This window comes from Phyllobates terribilis, unplaced genomic scaffold (genome assembly GCF_046119375.1).
Source record: "Phyllobates terribilis strain yellow unplaced genomic scaffold, ASM4611937v1 Scaffold_11__3_contigs__length_659146591, whole genome shotgun sequence".
In the NCBI taxonomy this organism is placed as follows: Eukaryota; Metazoa; Chordata; class Amphibia; order Anura; family Dendrobatidae; genus Phyllobates; species Phyllobates terribilis.
The window spans coordinates 336391594-336416061 of NW_027362771.1; the positions used below are offsets into that span (position 1 = coordinate 336391594).

Here is a 24468-nt window from a genome sequence, read left to right on the forward strand (position 1 = left end):
TGTCCCATCTGTGGCTGCACCTATGTGCTATGATCTTTATTTTGCTAGGGAGGGGATTAGAAAGTAGAATGCCACTAAAGTCTCTTGCTTTGGGGCCCCATGATTTCTCTGTATGTATTTGAAGAGGTTTATCATGTGGATTTTTGAGTAGAATCCCCTCTATAATCCATATCAAAATCTCAGTGTGAACATACCCTTAGGACTTTGTACACTGTGTTGTTGCTGTGTTTTTTTTTCCATAGGTAAAAACAGCTGCACTTTACAGTACCAACAAAGCAAATGAGATTTCTGAAATCTCATGCACTCGCTGCTTATTTTTTCCTTCTGGATTGGAAGCATTAAAGTGATTTTTGAAATCGGCAGCGTGTCAATTCTTTCAGTGTTTTTGCAGCGTTTTTCACCCATTCAAATAAATAGGGGAAAAAAAACACAAGTAAAAATGCATCAAAAACGCAACACTCTGGTTTCTAGTGCAGAAAAATCTGCAGCAAATACTCAGCATGTGCACATACTCTTATTGCTGGCTTGCATGCCAGCGAAACTATTAGGCCACGGCCCCACTATCAGTATTTGGTCAGTATTTTTTCTCAGGAGTGGGAGCCAAAACCAGGAGTTGGTGATAAATGCAGAATTAGTGACTTGTTTCTATTATACCTTTTCTCTGATTGTTCCTCACCTGGTTTTGGCTCCCACTCTCCTGGGAAAAAAATACTGACTGAATACTGACCAAATACTGATAGTGGGGCTGTGGCCTAATGTGAGTCTTGATAGTGATGGGCAGAAGCGCAGGTGCTGGGGTGAAGGGACCAGAAAAATACCAAATAGCCACGTAAAACAGTGGAACCAGAGATAAATGTATCTGGGGGCTCCAGTGGGATAAAGGAAAGTGTTGTGATACAAAGGTAATAAGAAGCCCTTTAACAAACACAAACGGAAAACACTGAATTTGAGACAAATAATAAACCAAAAACGATTGAGAGGAATATTTTTTACCATTTTCATTTGATTAGATTTATATTTTTTTTCTGGATAGAACAAAATGGAATTAGAAATGTATTAAAAAAATAGGCTTTTTCTATAGTATAACTAATAAATAGTGAAATATGAGTCATAATACTCTACTCACATTCTGCAGATTTTACCAGTGGAGCTATAAGGTAACATCTGTAACAGGACATGGCATATGCAATAATGCAGAGCACATGGCACTCCAAGCCTAAACATATACACGTGTATATAGCACATGCGCTGCACTCCCATCACTGGGCATCCTATGGGCAGAGAAGAAAGTGAGTGTTACTGCGCGCCGTCACGTGGTTTACCTCAGCTCTGCTGTCGCCGTCCTGCATTCCTCACACAGCTGCTATGCAGCACAGCACCAGTAGGGGGAGCTCGCTGTGCTCTCCCATCTATGTGAGGCCGCAGTGCTTTTCCCGCCTTTGCGGTGTGATGGCTGAGGCAGCGGGAGCCGGCAGCTCACTGTGCACGGGCGACCCTTCACTTTCTCACCTCAGTATGACAGAACAAGGAGAACGCTGGTCGGTCATAAAGTATGGACGTGTCGGAAATCCTAGTGATAAAGAAGGGAAGCAAACACGGGTGAGGAGAGGTGCTGGGACTGGTCATGTAGCGGGCAGCACACGGAGACACTAGTCACTAATGTGTGTATATATATATATATATATATATATATATATATATATATATATATACACAGTAGTGAGGTATATGCTTGTGTATTAATAAGCCAGCACACCCACTAAGGAGTACCCCTCCCATTATTGTACCAGCTACAAGCTGAGAAATATGATTAAGGGTATGTGCCCACGATGCGTAACAGCCTGCGGCCCCGACACTGTGGAATAGCCGGCGGCTTCCGCCCTCATTTTATGCAAATGAGCTGCACGATTTTTTTTTACTTGCGGAATTTCCTCATATATGTTAACCTATGGGGAAAGCCTGCATGGGAACCCGCAAGAGTAACTGACATGCTGCGGTCGTGAAAGACGTGCCACATAGCCATGTCCGCAGGTGATCTGCAGGAGCACAGAGACGCATAGTGGTCATGGGATCTCTACAAATCCCATCCACTATGCTGTAACATCTGGCCGCTGTGGGTTTGATGCTGCATAGATATGCAGCGTCAAACCCGCAGCGGTTCCGGATCGTGTGCACATACCATTATCCTTTCCCAGCTGTTTTATTTATTTTTTATATTTTTTTGTCTTTCAAAAGCCATTGGGGCTCATACATTAAAGTGTTTATGCCAGAAAACTGGTGAAAAGTTGCAACTTTTCTGTGCAATGTCAAGTTGTGAAATAGTTTTGGGACTTTTGGTGCTTTCACGCCAATTTAGGGCAGCTGTGCCATAATGGACAGAGCCAGGGTGGGACGGGATGTGGCAGTGTCCGCCCGTCAAATTAATCAAAAGTGGAGGCATTTCTTTTTCATTTTCCAGTCACAGACTGGAGTAACTTTTCTGGCAAGGTGCACAGAGTCACATATGAGTGAGAAGATGCACCAAATACATTACATTGCATGCACCACTTAACAAATTCTTACACGACCCTCATTAAAGCGAACCTGTCAGCAGCATTTTGCTAAGTAAACTACAGGCAGTGTTATGTTGGGGCTGCTGCTCAGATTAATATGATACCTGAGGTGAAGAAATCCGTCTTGTGGTTCTTGTGTAATCAGTGTTTGCAGTTTTGAGTTAATGATATGCCCGTGCTTCGGGACGGGACTGTAGGCAGGGTCTTATCCTGGTGCTCTAGGCCAGATCAACAAGATAAGACCCGCCAACTAGTGATGGGCAGTCCGGCTCTTTTTGGTGGTCTGGCTCCGCTCACCTAAAAGAGCCGGCTCTTTTGGATCCTGAATCGATCCCTATTAAATATGTGTTTCTCCGAAACACCCACAGACGAAACTCCGCATACTCGCAAGTAGCCAATTAAAAAGGAGAGTGTGCGGAGTTTGGTTTGGGTGGGCGGAGTTACGTCCACAAACCCCGGAATTTTACGCCCAGTGAGAGCCATTAAGAGAAGTTAGTAGCTCTCACTGAGGTGTCGTCTCCCATCAGTCACAGCAGGGAGCCGGCTCTTTGTGTCAGATCGTTCGCAACCGACACATCACTACTGCCCACAGGCCCACCCCTACCTGTCTCTGTGTGTGTCTCTATGATGAGGAACATACTTGTGCTTCTGAGTGGAATATGTCCAGGCGATTTCGCGCACAGAGACTATGCGTGCGTGGTCTCCGCTAGGTGTCAGCTGATTCTGATAACTGACACTCAGTGCCAGGAGCGGTGCCCACACCGCTTCCAGCACTTTAACCCCCTAAATGTAGCATATAGCGAGCAGAGGGACAGAAGCCCTTCTGCTCTTGGATCGGAGGCCCCGCAACGTCATCGTGGGGTCCCTATCGTTGCCAGGGTGACCCGATGTCATCATGATGACATCCTGGTCACCAGACACTAGCAAGTTAGTTAGATCATGCGCAGTGCATGATCTAACTAACTTGAGTCTGCAGCACTGACAGGTTATAAGGTATAGCAGTGATCTTGCACTGCTATACCTTATAACTGCGAACCGACCGCAGAAAGTGAAAGTCCCATAATGGGACAAAGTAAAAAAGTTGTAAAAATATTTAAAAAAAATTTCACAAAATATAAAAAAAAATATTGTATCTATAAATAAATATTATTATGAAAAAAAAAATGCACAATAAAAGTACACATATATGGTATCGCTGTTGTGGTATCGACCCAACCTATAAAACTGCCCAACTAGTTAACCTCTTTAGTGAACACAGTAAAAAAAAAAAAAAAAACGAGGAAAAAATTATGCTTTATCATCATACAGCCGAACAAAAAGTGGAATAAAACACGATCAAAAAGACGAATGTAAATAAAAATGGTACTACTGAAAATGTCATCTTATTCCGCAAAAAACAAGCTGCCATACTGCTCCATCAGTTAAAAAATAAAAAAGTTACAGCTCTCAGAATAAAGCAATGCAAAAATAATTTTTTTCTACAAAATAGTTTTTATTGTATAAAAGCGCCTAAACATAAAAAAAGATATAAATGTGGTATCGCTGTAATCGAACCGACCAGAAGAATAAAGGCTCCTTATCAATTTTACCACACGCAGAACTGCATAAAAAAAAGCCCAAAAAACTATTCCTGAATTACTGTTTTTTGTTTATTCTGCCTCCCAAAAATCGGAATAGAAAGCGATCAAGAAATGTCATGTGCCAGGAAATGGTAATAAGACCTCACATGACTCTGTCAGCTAAAATTTAGAAAAATTATATCTCTCAAAATATGGCGATGCAAAAACCAGTTTTTGCAAAAAGAGAAAAGCTTCTTTTAGTGTGTGACACCAGCCTAACATAAAAACCTGATATAAATCTGGTATCGCTGTAATCGCACCGACCCGAAGAATAAAGTCATCTAATCACTTATACCGCACCAGGAACAGCGTAAAAAATAAATAAAACCATTCTTTACCTGCTGTTGATTTGTTCATTCTGCCTCCCAAAGATCGCAGTAAGTCTCAGCTCACATTTATCCTGCACTGAGCGCTTACATCAGGGTTTCCATGTAATACTATGTCCACACATCATGTTTTTTTCAGCGTTTTTTGATGCATTTTTTTTATGCAAATTTTCAGCTGCGTTTTGCAGTACCAGGAAGTTCTATGAGATTCACCGCCCTATGGTGTAAAATTCTTTGAGGCACATGTGGTGTCAACATGCTCACTGCCCCCCTAGAAGAATTCATTGAGAGGTGTAGTTTGTAAAATGGGTCTCTTATGGGGGGGATTCTCCTGTTCTGACTCCTTAGGGTCTCTGCCATTGTGACATGGCACCGTCAAACCAGTCCAGTAAAATATGAACTCCAATGTGGCACTCCTTCTCTTCTGAACTTTCCCATGTGCCTCAAAAGTAGTTTTCAACTACATAGGGGGTATTCAGGAGAACACATTTTGGGGTCCATTTTCCCCTGCTATCCTTGTAAACATGAAAAAATTGGGGGCTAAAGCAACATAATTGTCGGAAAAATATATATTTTTTCATTTTCACAGATCAACGTTGTTAAATTCTGTGAAACACTTGTGGGTTCAAGGTGCTGACCAGACATCTAGATAAGTTCACTGAGGGGTCTAGTTTCCAAAATGGTGTCACTGGTTTCCATTGTTTAGACACATCAGGGGCTCTCCAAACGTGACGTGACACCCACAGACCATTCCATCAAAGTCTGCACTCCAAACAGCCACTCCTCCTTTTCTAACTCTGCCATGTGCCCAAACAATAGTTTACTTCCACATATGTAGTATCTGCGTACTCAGGAGAAATTGCACAACAAATTTTGTTTTCCATTTTCTCCTGTTACCCTTGTAAAAATAAAAAAAAATGGTGCTAAAAGAACATTTTTGGGCGAAAAATATGAAATTTTTATTTTCACGCTCAATGTTATAAACTTCTGTCAAGCACCTGGAAGTTCAAGTGGCTCACCACACATCTAGATAAGTTCCTAGGGGGGGTCTAGTTTCCAAAATGGTGTCACATGTGGGGGGGTCTCCACTATTTAGGCACAACAGGGGCTCTCCAAATGCAACATGGTGTCTGCTAATTATTCGAGCAAATTTTGAATTTTAAAAGTCATATGGCACGCCTTCCCTTCCGAGCCCTGCCGTGCGCCCAAACAGTGATTTTCGCCCACAAATGGGGTATTGGCATGCTCAGGAGAAATTGCACAACAAATTTTGGGGGCCAATTTTTCCTTGTACCCTTCCGAAAATAAAAAAAAGTTAAATTTTTGTGAAAAAAGGTTAAATGTTAATTTTTTTCATCCACATTCCAAAAATTCCTGTGAAGCACCTGAAGGGTTAATAAACTTCTTGATTGTGGTTTTGAACACCTTGAAGGGTGCAGTTTAGTGATGGGCGAGCACTAAAATGCTCGGGTGCTCGATGCTCGGGTCTAGCAAATTGGAATGCTCAGTTGCATTTTCCAGGCGGCTCCCCCCGGCTCTCTGCAGCGGGCCTAAAAATTGCCCAAATCGATGGAAACAGTGCTCAAATGACATGGGAACAGCATGGAGAAGACTCCTGGAAGCATTTCTGACTCCCAGGTCACTGCTGTGAACAACGTTGTCAGAGGTATTACGCCACTTTTACGGACTCACAATAAAACATACAAAAACGAAACCAAAATGGATTTCCCTGGGAAATATGTTAAGGAACATCCTTTCCAGGGTAATGAATAATAATAACAAAAATACTCCTCCACACCTTGGGCTATGTTCACACGTAGCGTTTTTCATGCGTTTTTGCAGTTTTGCATTGCTTTCAACCAAGACAAATGCATTCACCGGGAAAAGTCATTTTAACATTTTACAACCTTATCTGGCCATGTGGTGTGTGAGACATGATCAGACACATCCTGTTTCATTTATGAAGGAGGGACTCTGAAAGTGACAGCCTATTTTTATAGGGCCATCAGGCGGCCTTTACTATTCTTAAAGGGCCAGCAGTCGGCCCTCGCTATTCTTAGAGAGCCATCAGCCGGCTATGCTTTGCTGTTCCCATTACTAAAGAGTGGGTCTCCTATACTGTTATTGCGTATGCAGTGAGTGGCAGGTCTGCCCAAAATTTGGACGCACCCCAATATCCCTTTTAAAATTTGGACGCACCGCAATACCCCTTTGAAGAGACTTAGAGGAGGGCCACCTGAAAACAATGTTCCCATTATTAGGAAGTGGGTCTCCCATACTGTTTTTCTATGCAGTGAATGCAAGGGCTTCCAAAAATTTGGACCTACTCCAATGCTACTTGGAAGAGACGTAGAGGAGGGCCTCCTGAAAAACAAAATGTTCCCATTATTAGGAAGTGCAGTGAATGCAAGGATTGCCAAAAATTTGGAGGCACACCAATGCCCCTTGGAACAGAGGTGGGGTTCAGAGGGCCTCCTGAAAGCAATGTTCCCATTATTAGGAAGCTTGTGTTTGCCTATTCAGTAAATGCAAGGGTTGCCAAAAATTTGGAGGCACTCCAATGCCCCTTGGAAGAGATGTGGAGGTCAGAGGGTCTCCTGAAAACAATGTTCCCATTATTAGGAAGTGGGTCTCCCATAGTGTTGGCCTATGCAGTGACTGCAAGGGTTGCCAAAAATTTGGAGGCACTCCAATGCCCCTTGGAAGAGACGTGGAGGTCAGAGGGCCTCCTGAAAACAATGTTGCCGTTATTAGGAAGTGGGTCTCCCATTGTGTTTGCCTATGCAGTGAATGCAAGGGCTGCCAAAAATTGGGAGGCACTCCAATGCACCTTGGAAGAGACGTAGAGGGCCTCATGAATAAATGTTCCTATTATTAGGAAGTGGGCCTCCCATAGTGTTGGCCTAGGCAGTGAATGCAAGGGCTACCAATATTTGGGAGGCACTCCAATGCACCTTGGAAAAGACGTGGAGGAGGATCTCCTAAAAAAAATGTTCCCATTAGAGAGGAGCGGGTCTCCTATACTTGTAATGCCCATCACTAAGTGTATGGGCTGACAAACATTTACCCCTGGGGGGTATACATGAACATACTGTATAAAAATTTTTTTTACAGGCATCATAAACACCCTTAAAAAAATTATGTGGGTGTTGCATCATGGAGCACGTTCACCTTGGTGATATGGTGGTGGAGGATGAGGAGAAGGAGGAGGACGAGCAAATAGCCAAAATCAGGAAGCGTATACCCATGTGTGGGTGTGAAAAGGTGCATGGGAATACACCTCCCAAAAAAAGACACTGGATTTGAGTTTATGTTACACTGCTATCATTCGGTGGTGTTGAGAAGTCTGGCCAAATCCAGCCCTTGTTAATTTTGATAAGAGTCAGCCTGTCAGCATTTTCAGTTGACAGGCGGATGCGCTTATCAGTTATAATTCCACCAGCGGCACTAAAAACCCGCTCTGATAAAACGCTAGCTGCAGGGGCAGGACAGGACCTCCAAGTCGTAGAGAGCCAGTTCATTCCACGTGTCCAGCTTGGATACCCAATAATTATAAGGCACAGAGGAATCACGGAGGACGTTGGTACGGTCCGCAAGGTACCCCCTCAGCATCTTCCCAAACTTTGCACTCCTTGTAAGAGTACCCCGCACCTCAGGGCTTGTGCTATGGGAAGGGCTGAGAAAATTCTCCCAGAACTTTGACAGTGTTACCCTGCCTCTGCTGTATTGGAGTTGCGTCTCTCTCGCCTGTAGTCCTTGGTTGTCCAACGAACTGTGACCTCTGCCGCCAGCGTTTTCAGATGGGAACTTTTTTTTAATAGTTCCGCAACAAGGGCCTTCTGGTACAGCCCCATTTTTGTAGACCTGTCCGCCTCAGGAATAAAAGATTTAAAGTTCTCCTTGTAGCGTGGGTCTAGAAGTGTCACCAACCAGTAATGACTGTACCCAAAATTTTGAGAACTCGAGGTTCACGGGAAAGGCAGCGTAACATAAACTCAGCCATGCGTGCCAGACCAGTCTTTAAAAATCAACCAGACTCAGGAAGACCTAACAGTTATACTGACAACTTCAGTCGTGTTGATTTTACAGGGAACGGTTGCCCGCCTTCTGTCTGCAGCCACCACACTGCTTCTTCCTGCCTGTTGGGGTGCTCTGCCTCCCTCCCCCTGTGTGCTGCTGCCCTCATTCTGCATGTCCTCCTGCCAGATTGGTTCAGTTACTATATCATCCACCACCTCGTCTTCCACTTCCGCACCCTGGTCCTCCTCCTGACTTTCTGGCAATTGTGTCTCATCCTCGTCCACCTCTTGTGACACTTTCCCACCGTCGCCTTCGTATGACTGTGGCTGCTCAAATATTTGGGCATCTCTACATGCGATCTCCTCTTGCCCTGCTTCAAGTGGACCAGACTAGAGACCTGAATCTATAAATGGAAAAGTGAACAGGTCTTCGGAGTGTCCAAGTGTGGGATCAGTTGTCTCTGGGCACTCGGCATGGTGGGAGGAAGGAGGATCAGAGTGAGGAATATGCAGTCCAGACTCACGGCTACTGAGACTGGACCGTGTGGAAGACAGGATGGTGGTGGTGGCTAAGTGACTGGAACCATTATCTGCTATCCAACCAATAACCTTTTCACACTGCTCTGTGTTCAATAGTGGTGTTCTGCGGTCCCCTATTAATTGGTCGAGCGAGAAGATGTGGGTGTTTGTTGTGGCACAATTTCAGCTTGCCCACGGCCTCGGCCTTTACATGCACCATCAAAATCACGTCCAGTTCCCCGTCCCTTGCCACGTGCCTTGCCCATTTTAAATAGAGGACAATATCTTCCACGCTCACTACAAATGGCTTAATTTGGAGCGAACTTATATGTAATCCATGTGAAAACCACAGTTTTAAATACCTGGCCTGTAGGTAACTATTTTTAACAGCAAACTGGTGTCAATAACTTCGCTGACACACTGAAACAAAATTTTAATGGAGGCCAGAAATGGCAGAATTTTTAGCACAATTATATGTGATCCGTGTGACGGACAAACCACAGTTTAAAATAGCTGGCCTGTAGGTAACTATTTTTAGCAGCAAACTAGTGTCAATAACTTCGCTGACACACTGAAACAAAATTTTAATGGATGCAAGAAATGGCAGAATTTTCAGCGCAATTACCGTATATGTGATCTGTGTGATGGACAAACCACAGTTTAAAATAGCTGGATTTTTAGTGCTGTAATATGTATAAGGATCTGGCTGTATTCTGCAGTGCCAACAAGCAAATTGCGAAGAAAAACAGTGTAATCTGGATTGCTTTGTAAGCAAATAATCAGGATTAAGATAAAAAAAATATTCCTGGCCATTGATACCTGGGCCTATTTCTACAAATATCTGTAAAAGCACCAGCAGACAGAACTTGAATGGACTCTCTTGCTATGTGCACTGCAGTCTGCTATATACCCTGCCTGCCTGCCTAGCACTGATATCTCTGCAGCTGGATTAGTCCTCAGAAGGACTTTTAGTCAAGAGAATGCCTAGAGTGTGCAAAGCAGTCATCAAAGCAAAAGGTGGATACTTTGAAGAACCTAGAATATAAGATATATTTTCAGCTGTTTCACACTTTTTTGTTAAGTATATAATTCCACAAGTGTTAATTCATAGTTTTGATGCCTTCAATGTGAATGTACAATTTTCATAGACATGAAAATACCGAAAAATCTTTAAATGAGAAGGTGTGTCCAAACTTTTGGTCTGTACTCTATATTGTACCTATAAATAAGTATTTTTATGTAAAAAATAAACAAAAAAAGTACACATATTTGGTATCGCCGTGTTTGGAACGACCCAACCTGTAAAACTGTCACACTAGTTAACCCCTTCAGTGAACACTAAAAAAATAAATAAAAATAGGCGTGTTCTATCTGTAAAATCATGGATTGAGCATGTACAGTGGGGAAAATATTTGATACACTGCTGATTTTGGTTGTACTCATCCCTCTTCTTTCTCCAAACACGGCATGTGGAGTTGATACCGAAATTTTCTATTTGGGCCTCATCTGACCACATGACCTTCTCCCATGCCTCCTCTGGTTCATCCAGATTGTCATTGGCGAACTTCAAACGGGCCTGGACATGTGCTGCCATGAACATAGGGACCTTGCGTGCCCTGCAGGATTTTAATCCATGATGGCGTAGTGTGTTACTAACGGTAATGTTTGAGACTGTGGTCCCAGTTCTCTTCAGATCATTGATCAGGTACTCATGTGTAGTTCTGGGCTTATTCCTGACCTTTTTCAGAATCATCCTTACCCCACGAGGCGAGATCTTACATGGAGCCCCAGACCGAGGAAGATTGACAATCATTTTGTGTTTCTTCCATATTCTAATAATTATGCCAACAGATTTTGCCTTCTCACCAAGCTGCTTGCCTATTGTCCTGTAGCCCATCCCAACCTTGTGCAGGTTTACAATTTTGTCCCTGGTGTTCTTAGACAGCTCTTTGGTCTTGGCCATGGTGGAGAGGTTGGAGTGTGATTGACTGAATGTGTGGACAGGTGTCTTTCATACAGGTAACGAGTTCAAACAGGTGCAATTAACCCCTTTCTGACATTATGCGTAATAATACGTCCCTGTGCCCTGGGCCTTATGGACCAGGTACGTATTATTACGCCATGGCAATCGCGCCTGCACACAGCATTTAGCGAGTGAGTAGAGGGACAAAAGCCCCTCTGCTCTTGGATTGGTCCCGATCGTTGCCATGGTGACCTGATGTCGTCATGGCGATATCCGGGTTAGTTTGATCATGTGTAGTGCATGATCAAAGTAACTTGTGTCTGCAGCACTGACAGATTATAATGTATAGCAGTAATCCTGCACTGCTATACCTTATAACTGCGATCAGACTGCAGAAAGTGGTGAAATTCCAATAGTAGGACTAAGTAAAAAACTGAAAAAAAGTGGTAAATTTATTTTTTAAAAACGTATAATAAAATAAATGTATATATGTATATGTGTATATATATATATATATATATATATATATATATCTATATATAGATATATATATATATATATTGTATATATACAGAGTATAAATATATCTTTATCTATGTATATATACAGTACAGACCAAAAGTTTGGACATACCTTCTCATTTAAAGACTTTTCTGTATTTTCATGACTTTTAAAATTGTACATTCACACTGACGGCATCAAAACTATCAATTAACACATGTGGAATTATATACTTAACAAAAAAGTGCGAAACAACTTAAAATATGTCTTATATTCTAGGTTCTTCAAAGTAGCCACCTTTTGCTTTGATGACTGCTTTGCACACTCTTGGCATTCTCTTGATGAGCTTCAAGGGGTAGTCACCGGAAATGGTTTTCCAACAATCTTGAAGGAGTTCCCAGAGATGCTTAGCACTTGTTGGCTCTTTTGCCTTCACTCTGCGGTCCAGCTCACCTCAAACCATCTCGATTGGGTTCAGGTCTGGTGACTGTGGAGGCCAGGTTATCTGGCGTAGCACCCCATCACTCTCCTTCTTGGTCAAATAGCCCTTACACAGCCTGGAGGTGTGTTTGGGGTCATTGTCCTGTTGAAAAATAAATGATGGTCCAACTAAACGCAAACCGGATGGAATAGCATGCCGCTGCAAGATGCTGTGGTAGCCATGCTGGTTCAGTATGCCTTCAATTTTCAATAAATCCCCAACAGTGTCACCAGCAAACCACCCCCACACCATCACACCACCTCCTCCATGCTTCACGGTGGGAACAAGGCATGTAGAGTACATCCGTTCACCTTTTCTGCGTTGCATAAAGACATGGTGGTTGGAACCAAAGATCTCAAATTTGGACTCATCAGACCAAAGCACAGATTTCCACTGGTCTAATGTCCATTCCTTGTGATCTTTAACCCAAACAAGTCTCTTCTGCTTGTTGCCTGTCCTTATCAGTGGTTTCCTAGCAGCTATTTTACCATGAAGGCCTGCTGCACAAAGTCTCCTCTTAACAGTTGTAGAGATGTGTCTGATGCTAGAACTCTGTGTGGCATTGACCTGGTCTCTAATCTGAGCTGCTGTTAACCTGCGATTTCTGAGGCTGGTGACTCGGATAAACTTATCCTCAGAAGCAGAGGTGAGTCTTGGTCTTCCTTTCCTGGGGCGGTCCTCATGTGAGCCAGTTTCTTTGTAGCGCTTGATGGTTTTTGCAACTGCACTTGGGGACACATTCAAAGTTTGCCCAATTTTTCAGACTGACTGACTTTCATTTCTTAAAGTAATGATGGCCACTCGTTTTTCTTTACTTAGCTGCTTTTTTCTTGCCATAATACAAATTCTAACAGTCTTTTCAGTAGGACTATCAGCTGTGTATCCACCTGACTTCTGCACAACACAACTAATGGTCCCAACCCCATTTATAAGGCAAGAAATCCCACTTATTAAACCTGACAGGGCACACCTGTGAAGTGAAAACCATTTCCGGTGACTACCTCTTGAAGCTCATCAAGAGAATGCCAAGAGTGTGCAAAGCAGTCATCAAAGCAAAAGGTGGCTACTTTGAACAACTTAGAATATAAGACATATTTTCAGTTGTTTCACACTTTTTTGTTAAGTATATAATTCCACATGTGTTAATTCATAGTTTTGATGCCTTCAGTGTGAATGTACAATTTTCATAGTCCTGAAAATACAGAAAAATCTTTAAATGAGAGGGTGTGTCCAAACTTTTGGTCTGTACTGTATGTAGATATACAGTGCCTTGTGAAAGTATTTGGCCCCCTTGAACTTTTCTACCTTTTGCCACATTTCTGGCTTTAAACATAAAGATATAAAATTCTAATTTTTTGGGAAGAATCAACAAGTGGGACACAATCGTGAACTGGAACGAAATTTATTGAATATTTTAAACTTTTTAAAATAAATAAAAAATGAAAAGTGGGGCGTGCAATATTATTCGGCCCCCTTGAGTTAATACTTTGTAGCGCCACCTTTTGCTGCGATTACAGCTGCAAGTCGCTTGGGGTATGTCTCTATCTGTTTTGCACATCGAGAGGCTGAAATTCTTGCCCATTCTTCCTTGCAAAACAGCTTGAGCTCAGTGAGGTTGGATGGAGAGCTTTTGTGAACAGCAGTTTTCAGCTCTTTCCACAGATTCTCCATTGGATTCAGGTCTGGACTTTGACTAGGCCATTCTAACACCTGGATACGTTTATTTTTGAACCATTCCATTGTAGATTTTGCTCTGTTTGGGATCATTGTCTTGTTGAAAAATAAATCTCCATCCCAGTCTCAGGTCTTTTGCAGACTCCAACAGGTTTTCTTCCAGAATGGTCCTGTATTTGGCTCCGTCCATCTTCCCATCAATTTTAACCATCTTCCCTGTCCCTGCTGAAGAAAAGCAAGCCCAAACCATGATGCTGCCACTACCATGTTTGACAGTGGGGATGGTGTTTTGAGGGTGATGAGCTGTGTTGCTTTTACGCCAAATATATCGTTTTGCATTGTGGCCAAAAAGTTCGATTTTGGTTTCATCTGACCAGAGCACCTTATTCCACATGTTTGGTGTGTCTCCCAGGTGGCTTGTAGCAAACTTCAAACGAGACTTTTTATGGATATCTTTGAGAAATGGCTTTCTTCTTGCCACTCTTCCATAAAGGCTAGATTTGTGCAGTGTACGACTGACTCTCCCACCTCAGCTGTAGATCTCTGCAGTTCATCCAGAGTGATCATGGGCCTTTTGGCTGCATCTCTGATCAGTCTTCTCCTTGTTCGAGATGAAAGTTTAGAGGGACGGCCGGGTCTTGGTAGATTTGCAGTGGTCTGATACTCCTTCCATTTCAATATGATCGCTTGCGCAGTGCTCCTTGAGATGTTTAAAACTTTGGAAATATTTTTGTATCCAAATCCGGCTTTAAACTTCGACACAACTGTATCTCGGACCTGCCTGGTGTGTTCCTTGGTCTTCATGATGCTCTCTGCACTTGAAACAGAACCCTGAGACTATCACAGAGCAGGTGCATTTATACAGAGACTTGATTACACACAGGTGGATTCTATTTATCATTACCAGTCATTTAGGACAACATTGGATCATTCAGAGATCCTCACTGAACTTGTGGAGTGAGTTTGCTGCACTGAAAGTAAAGGGGCCGAATAATATTGCTTATCCCACTTTTCAGTTTTTAATTTGTTAAAGTTTAAAATATCCCATAAATTTCGTTCCACTTGTTTTTGTTTCTTCCCCAAAAAATTAGAATTTTATATCTTTATGTTTGAAGCCAGAAATATGGCAAAAGGTAGAAAAGTTCAAGGGGGCCAAATACTTTCACAATGTACTGTATATATATATCCATCTGAACTAACAGTCCTTTTGAAGACTAATCCAGCTGCATATAATCAGTGCTAGACAGGCAGGCAGTATATGTGACAGACTGCAGTGTATGATACAGCACAAAAGGGTCCATTGAATGTCCTGTCTGCTGCTGCTGTAATAATTACAGATATTTGTAGACATAGCCCCAGATATCAGGGGCCAGGGCAATTTTTTTTTTATATTAATCCTGGTTATTTGCTTAAAAAGCAATCCAGAGAACACCATTTTCTGCTCCATTTACTTATTAGCACTGCAGAATAAAGCCACATCTGTTCCATATTTCAGCGATAAAAATCCAGAAATTTGAACTGAACGTGGAAAATATTGGCCTCCTTTTCCATTCTGTTGCAGTGTGTCTTTAAAGCTATTCACACTACGTGTCTGTGAAGAATAGTATTAGTAAATTACAGGCTTGCTATTTAAAACTGTGGTTCTCTGTCAGACATATCACCTATAAGACTGTTCCAAAATCAGTTATTTCTTCCATTTTCATTTTATTGCACTGTGTCGGTCAAGCTTTTTACACTAGGTCTCTGTGTAGAATAGTTAGTTTGCTGCACTGAAAGTAAAGGGGCCGAATAATATTGCACGCTCCACTTTTCAGTTTTAAATTTTTTAAAAAAGTTTAAAATATCAATAAATTTCGTTCCACTTCACGATTGCGTCCCACTTGTTGATTCTTCCCCCAAAAATTTGAATTTTATATCTTTGTTTGAAGCCGGAAATGTGGCAAAAGGTAGAAAAGTTCAAGGGGGCCAAATACTTTCACAAGGCACTGTATATCTATAGATATATATACACTGCTCAAAAAAATAAAGGGAACAACTTAAACAACAGAATATACCTCCAAGTAAATCAAACTTCCGTGAAATCAAACTGTCCACTTAGGAAGCAACACTGATTGACAATCAATTTCACATGCTGTTGTGCAAATTGAATAGACAATAGATGGAAATTATTGCCAATTATCAAGACACACTCAATAAATCAATAAAGGAGTGGTTCTGCAGGTGGGGACCACAGACCACATCCCAGTACCAATGCTTTCTGGCTGATGTTTTGGTCACTTTTGAATGTTGGTTGTGCTTTCACACTCGTAGTAGCACGAGACAGACTCTACAACCCACAGAGGTTGCTCAGGTAGTGCAGCTCATCCAGGGTGGCACATCAATGCGAGCTGTGGCAAGAAGGTTTGCTGTGTCTGTCAGCGTAGTGTCCAGAGGCTGGAGCTGCTACCAGGAGACAGGCAACAACCCAGCAGCAGGACCGCTACCTCCGCCTTTGTGCAAGGAGGAACAGGAGGCGCACTGCAGAGCCCTGCAAAATGACCTCCAGCAGGCCACAAATGTGCATGTGTCTGCACAAACGGTTAGAAATCGACTCCATGAGGGTGGTATGAGGGCTCGACGTCCACCGATGCGGGTTGTGCACACAGCCCAACACCGTGCAGGACGCTTTGCATTTGCCACAGAACACCAGGATTGGCAAAGTCTCTTCACAGATGAAAGCAGGTTAACACTGAGCACATGTGACAGACGTGATAGAGTCTGGAGACGCCGTGGAGAGCGATCTGCTGCCTGCAACATCCTTCAGCGTGACCGGTTTGGCAGTGGGTCAGTAATGATGTGGGGTGGCATTTCTTTGGAGGGCTGCACAGCCTTCCATGTGCTCGCCAGAGGTAGCCTGACTGCCATTAGGTACCGAGATGAGATCCTCAGACCCCTTGTGAGACAATATGCTGGTGCGGTTGGCCCTGGGTTCCTCCTAATGCAGGACAATGCCAGAACTCGTGTGGCTGGAGTGTGTCAGCAGTTCCTGCAAGATGAAGGAATTGAAGCTATGGACTGGCCCGCCCGTTCCCCAGACCTGTATGCGACTGAGCACATCTGGGATATCATGTCTCGCTCCATCCACCAACGTCACGTTACACCTCAGACTGTCCAAGAGTTGGCTTTAGTCCATGTCTGGGAGGAGATCCCACAGGAGACCATCCGCAACCTCATCAGGAGCATGCCCAGGCGTTGTAGGGAGGTTATACAGGCATGTGGCGGCCACACACAATACTGAGCCTCATTTTGACTTGTTTTAAGGACTTTACATCAAAGTTGGATCAGCCTGTAGTGTGTTTTTCCATTTTAATTTTGGGCGATGACTCCAAATCCAGGCCTCCATTGATTAATAAATTTGATTTCCATTGATGATTTTTGTGTGATTTTGTTGTCAGCACATTCAACTTTGTACAGAACAAAGTATTTAATGAGAATATTTCATTCATTCAGATCTAGGATGTGTTATTTGAGTGTTCCCTTTATTTTTTTGAACAGTGTATATATATATCTATCTATAGATATATATACAGTGGTGGCCAAAAGTATTGGCACCCCTGCAATTCTGTCAGATAATACTCAGTTTCTTCCTGAAAATGATTGCAATCACAAATTCTTTGGTATTATTATCTTCATTTAATTTGCTTGCAAGGAAAAAACACAAAAGAGAATGAAGCAAAAATCAAATCATTGATCATTTCACACAAAACTCCAAAAATGGGCCAGACAAAAGTATTGGCACCCTCAGCCTAATACTTGGTTGCACAAACTTTAGCCAAAATAACTGCGAACAACTGCTTCCGGTAACCATCAATGAGTTTCTTACAATGCTCTGCTGGAAGTGTAGACCATTCTTCTTTGGCAAACTGCTCCAGGTCCCTGATATTTGAAGGGTGCCTTCTCCAAACTGCCATTTTGAGATCCCTCCACAGGTGTTTTATGGGATTCAGGTCTGGACTCATTGCTGGCCACCTTAGAAGTCTCCAGTGCTTTCTCTCAAACCATTTTATAGTGCTTTTGGAAGTGTGTTTTGGGTCATTGTCCTGCTGGAAGACCCATGACCTCTGAGGGAGACCCAGCTTTCTCACACTGGGCCCTACATTATGCTGCAAAAGTTGTTGGTAGTCTTCAGACTTCATAATGCCATGCACACGGTAAAGCAGTCCAGTGCCAGAGGCAGCAAAGCAACCCCAAAACATCAGGGAACCTCCGCCTGTTATGATCTGCTACAGAGACTAAGGAAAGAGAGGAGATCTGTCCCTACAATAGAACTAAACTAGATCCCTACGATGTAACGGGGAACCTGATCCTGCGATCAGACCCGCTAAAGTCCTCGGCTAGTCTGAACGCAGACCTATAGATGTGAGGGAGGGATCCCTACAAGATCTAGGGACTGGGAAAAGTTGGACACCTCCTAGCAGAAATAGTAGTAGTCAAAGACAAACACACAACAAAAAGGCATAGGGGTCAGAAGACCTAGCAAAACTAACAGAGAACGGCAAAAGAGCAACAAGCTAGCTCAACAGTAGTAAATACAAATGAAGTCCAGCAAAGCCAGGAGGGTGGAGCCGGATTAAATAGGCAAAATGGTCATGTGACCAGCAAACTTAAAAAAAACCTAACACGAGAGTTGTAACAGTACCCCCTCTTCTAAGAGGATCCTCCGGATCCCCTAGGCCCAGGCTTACCAGGAAACCTCCTGTGAAACGCTCGGACAAGTCTGGGAGCAGAAACATCATCCGCCCTCACCCATGAGTTATCCTCAGGTCCGAAACCCTTCCAAGCGACGAGATACTGCAAACTCCCTCTATACCGTCTAGAATTTAGGATGCGGGAAATTTCATATTCCCCGTCCTCCACCACCGGAGAAACAGTGGCAGAGGCGTCACCATCCGACACATCAGCTTTTTTCAACAGAGAAACAAGAAACACCGGATTAATCCTCCAGGACGTAGGAACCTCCAGCCTAAGAGCAGATTGGTTAACTATCTGAAGTACCTTAAAGGGCCCTACGAACTTGGGACCCAATTTTTTAGAAGGAATCATCAATCACAGATTCTTAGAGGACAACCAAACCATGTCACCAACAGCAAACAAAACCTCTTGCCGTTTCCTATCAAAGTACCTCTTAGATTTCTTGTTAGCCTCCTGAAGATTACCACGCACATCTGTCCAAACTCTCTCCAAATCACCAGAAAAACTCTCCTCCTCAGGCACAGCCGAAACCAATTTGGAAAATGACCCAAAAGACGGATGTCTCCCAGAACAACAAAAAAAAGGCGAACACCCAGCAGAAGAGGATGTATGGTTGTTAAGAGCAAATTCAGCAAGTGGCAGAAACTCAGACCACCCCTATTGATTGTCTGCCACAAAATAACGCAAGAACTGCTCAACATCCTGGTTCTTCCTTTCTGTCTGGCCATTAGACTCAGGATGATATCCGGATGAAAACGACAAATGAACTCCCAACCTGTCACAAAAGGCACGCCAAAAACGAGCCACGAACTGAGGTCCCCTATCAGAAACAATGTCAGTAGGAACACCATGTAGTCTGACAATTTCCTTGACAAAGGCCTTGGCGAGTGTCTTAGCGCAAGGCAATTTGATGAAGGGAACCAAGTGACACATCTTGCTAAAACGGTCCACGACCACCTAGATGACCGTGAAACCTTCAGAGGGAGGAAGGTCAGTAATAAAGTCCATAGCCAGATGTGTCCAAGGTGCTCTAGGAACCTCCAGAGGGCAAAGCAACCCCGCAGCAGGAGCATGCGAAGATTTGGATCTTGCACACACAGTACATTGGCGCACCCACTTAATGACTTCCTTCTACCATCCAGGCCACCAAAAACTGCGACCCACAAGTCTCTTGGTCTCAGAAATTCCTGGATGACCTGCCAACCGAGACTCATGACACTCAACAAACAAATCTCTCCTAAAGGTCCTAGGCACGAACAACCTCCCATGGGGAGTGTTAGATGGGGCATTCTCCTGTGCTTTAAGAATCTCATCCTCCAAAACGGAGTCCAAAGCAGCAATCACAACACCTTCTTGTAAAATGGTCTCCTCTTCCTCCTCAACACCGACCATGGGAGAAAAGCTGCGAGACAAAGCATCCGCTTTAACATTCTTGGTACCCGGGATGTAAGTAACGGAAAAATTAAACCGCGAGAAAAAAAGTGCCCACCTAGCCTGACGGGCATTCAAGCGCTTGGCAGCGTCAAGATAGATCAGATTTTTATGATCAGTGAAAACCTGAATGGGAAATTCAGCACCTTCCAAGAGATGACGCCAGTGTTCAAATGCGAGTTTAATCGCCAGCAATTCCTGATTACCAATATCGTAATTAAGTTCAGTCTCGGAAAATTTTTTTGAAAAAAAGGCACAGGGATGTACTCCATCCTTGTTTTCCTGAGACAACACCGCACCAACCCCCACCGAAGAAGCATCAACCTCAACCAAAAACTGCTTAGTCACATCAGGCTGCATAAGGATGGGAGCAGAGGTGAACCTCTCCTTTAGAAACACAAAAGCTTCAATGGCCTCAGAAGTCCACTGAACCGCATTAGCACCTTTCCTGGTGAGATCGGTCAGCGGTTTGACAATAATAGAAATTTTTTTTATGAATTTTCTGTAATAATTGGCGAAACCCAAAAACCTCTGTATCGATTTCAAACCAATAGGCCTAGGCCATTCCTGCACAGCTTGAACTTTAACCGGGTCCATCTCAAAACCTTCACTGGAGATAATGTAGCCCAAAAAACTAATTCTCTGTACAGCGAACTCACATTTCTCCAGCTTAGCAAAAAGCGAATTGTCCATTAATAACTGTAATATCTCACGTACGCTCCGCCAATGAGACTCCAGATCCGGCGAATAAATCAAAATGTCATCCAAATACACAACCACATTTTTGCCGATTAAAGGTCTAAGGATATCATTAATAAGATTCTGAAAAAATGCTGGAGCATTGGTGAGACCAAAAGGCATAACCAGATTCTCAAAATGACCCACAGGAGTCTTAAAAGCAGTCTTCCATTCATCACCCTCCTTCATGCGCAACAAATTGTATGCCCCCCGGAGATCAATTTTAGAGAACCACTTGGCCCCCACTAACTGGTTAAATAAATCAGGAATCAATGGCAGTGGGTAAGGATTGCGTGCAGTAATTTTATTAATCTCACGAAAGTCCAGACAAGGACGTAAACCGCCATCTTTTTTTTTTACAAAAAAAAATCCAACAGCCACAGGAGACTTGGAAGGCCTAATGTGACCGGCGGCCAAGCTTGTCTGTATGTATTCTTCCAAAGCCTTTCTTTCAGGAATAGTAAGATTAAATAAACGACTCTTAGGAAGAGTCGCGCCAGGGACAAATTCAATGGTACAATCATAGTCTCTATGGGAAGGCAAAACCTGCGACTCCTCCTCAAAAAAAACTCTCCAAAAATCCTGAATAGGTACAGGTAATTCCCCTCTATCCACAGCAGCAATGCGCCCGTTACAACACTTGTCATAACACTTAGGGCTCCAGGACTTAATTTCATTGGTAGACCAATCCAGTACAGGATTGTGCAATTTTAACCAGGGTAACCCCAATATTACTGGAGAAGGCAAATTATCCAATACCACCAAATCCAAATTCTCTTGATGAATACCATTAATAGTGAGGGGAAATTCACAGACCTTGTGAGTAACACTCTTCAAGGGAGAGCCATCGACAGAAACCACAGCAATAGGGGATGACAAAGTTTTAGGTTCTAATCTAAGTTTTTCCAAGAATCCCCCATCAATCACATTCAGAGTAGATCCACAATCCACAAATACCCGAAATTCAATTAATTCATCCTGAGCAGCAGTAGTGGCAGATAGGAATACTCCCTTAGAATTTAAACAGGCAATACGAGCATGACTGACCATTTTTTTTTCTTTCTTCTTACGAAGCACACAGCTCTTAATAAAATGACCAGAATTTCCGCAATAGAAACACAAGCCTTCAGAAAGTCGGCGGTCTTTTTCCTGAGAGCGGGGTGTCATCGCCCCAATTTCCATCGGCTCACCATTGTCAGCACTGAACCTCGCAGGACTCGAAGCTGACATAGCAGAGGATTTGCTCTCATTAACCCTTGCACGCAGTCTCCTGTCCACCCGTATAGCTAATTGCATTGCCTCCTGCAAGTTTCCAGGTGTGGGATAAGCAATCAGTAAATCCTTAACCCTTTCACCTAGTCCTGCAAGAAACAAGCTTTTCAAAGCTGAATCGTTCCACCTCACCTGGGCAGACCACCGACGGAAGTGAGAACAATATTTTTCCACATTACCTGATCCCTGCCTCAAACGTCTTAATTCAGACTCAGCAGATGAGACACGATCAGGATCATCGTACAATAAACCCAAAGCAGAAAAAAAACTATCCACTGATCTAAAGCACGGATCACTAGGTTGGAGAGAGAAGGCCCATCCCTGAGGATCTTTGCGCAAAAGTGACATTATGAACCCTATGCGCTGTGATTCATCACCAGAGGATCCGGGTCTCAAACGAAAATATAATAGACAAGCATTTTTAAAAGAAAAAAAATCTTGTTGTTCGCCAAAAAATAGATCAGGCAGACGTACCTTTGGTTCCACAAAATGCGCTCCAGAACAGCTACTCACGTGTTGTTGGAGCTTGGCCACCTCCAGAGAGAGTCCCTGCAAGCGTTGAGCCAAATCTTGCACCGAGACCATGATGGAAAACTGGAGGTCTTTCCTTAGAGAATTTTTTTTTTTTTTTTTTTTTAAGGCTGGACTTACTGTTATGATCTGCTACAGAGACTAAGGAAAGAGAGGAGATCTGTCCCTACAATAGAACTAAACTAGATCCCTACGATGTAACGGGGAACCTGATCCTGCGATCAGACCCGCTAAAGTCCTCGGCTAGTCTGAACGCAGACCTATAGATGTGAGGGAGGGATCCCTACAAGATCTAGGGACTGGGAAAAGTTGGACACCTCCTAGCAGAAATAGTAGCAGTCAAAGACAAACACACAACAAAAAGGCATAGGGGTCAGAAGACCTAGCAAAACTAACAGAGAACGGCAAAAGAGCAACAAGCTAGCTCAACAGTAGTAAATACAAATGAAGTCCAGCAAAGCCAGGAGGGCGGAGCCGGATTAAATAGGCAAAATGGTCATGTGACCAGCAAACTTAAAAAAAACCTAACAGGAGAGTTGTAACACCGCCATGTTTGACTGTAGGGACCGTGTTCTATTCTTTGCCTCTTTTTTTTTTCCTGTACACTCTATGTTGATGCTTTTTCCCAAAAAGCTCTACTTTTGTCTCATCTGACCAGAGAACATTCTTCCAAAACGTTTTAGGCTTTCTCAGGTAAGTTTTGGCAAACTCCAGCCTGGCTTTTTTATGTCTCGGGGTAAGAAGTGGGGTCTTCCTGGGTATCCTACCATACAGTCCCTTTTCATTCAGACGCCGACGGATAGTATGGGATGACACTGTTGAACCCTTGGACTTCAGGGCAGCTTGAACTTGTTTGGATGTTAGTCGAGGTTCTTTATCCACCATCCGCACAATCTTGCGTTGAAATCTCTCGTCAATTTTTCTTTTCCGTCCACATCTAGGGAGGTTAGCCACAGTGCCATGGGCTTTAAACTTCTTGATGACACTGCGCACGAAAGACACAGGAACATTCAGGTCTTTGGAGATGGACTTGTAGCCTTGAGATTGCTCATGCTTCCTCGCAATTTGGTTTCTCAAGTCCTCAAACAGTTCTTTGGTCTTCTTTCTTTTCTCCATGCTCAATGTGGTACACACAAGGACACAGGACAGAGGTTGAGTCAACTTTAATCCATGTTAACTGGCTGCATGTGTGATTTAGTTATTGCCAACACCTGTTAGGTGCCACAGGTAAGTTACAGGTGCTGTTAATTACAAGAATTAGAGAAGCATCACATGAGTTTTCAAACAGTGCCAATACTTTTGTCCACCCCTTTTTTAGGTTTGGTGTGGAATTCTATCCAATTTGGCTTTAGGACTATTCTTTTTGTGTTTTTTCATTGAAGACAAATTAAATGATGATAATAATACCAAAGAATTTGTGATTGCAATCATTTTCAGGAAGAAACTGAGTATTATCTGACAGAATTGCAGGGGTGCCAATACTTTTGGCCACCACTGTGTATGCATGTATATATATATATGTGTGTATATATATATATATATATATATATATATATATATATATATATATATATATATATATATATATAATATAACCCATAAATGAATATTATGAAAAAAAGAATACAGAATAAAAGTGCACATATTTGGTATCGCCTCGTCCGGAACGACCTATCCTATGTCCCACTAGTTAACCCCTTTAGGGAACACCGTAAAATAAAAAATAAAAAATCAGATTTTTTTCCACAAGTAAACGCAACTCAAGTCAAATAAAAGTTACCACTATCATGAAGTACAATATGTCACGAAAAAACAGTCTCAGAATCAGTGGGATCCATTCAAGCGTTCCAGAGTTATTACATCATAAAGTGACACTGGTCAGAATTATAAAAATTGGCCTGGTCATTATCGTGCAAACAACCTTCAAGGGTAAAGGGGTTAATACAGGTAATGAGTGCACAGCAGGAGGGTTTCTTAAAGCGCACCTGTCAGCAGGACTGTGCTCAGTAAACTACATACACTGTCAGGTGGGTGACATTACACTGATTAAAACGATATCTTGCTTACATATTCATCTGTATGCTCTCACTGTGCCTTCACTGACCTGCCTC

At 42.9% G+C, this 24468-nt stretch overlaps 1 long non-coding RNA gene across 1 annotated transcript in view; it reads left to right on the forward strand.

Annotated features, from left to right (window-relative positions):
- The first annotated feature begins 1441 nt into the window (after positions 1-1441).
- The window catches only part of LOC141165141 (uncharacterized), a 174647-nt gene continuing 151620 nt past the window's right edge, over positions 1442-24468 (forward strand). The window contains exon 1 of the long non-coding RNA XR_012251064.1: positions 1442-1599. This is a non-coding gene — a long non-coding RNA (uncharacterized lncRNA). The remainder of the gene's footprint in view (positions 1600-24468) is intronic.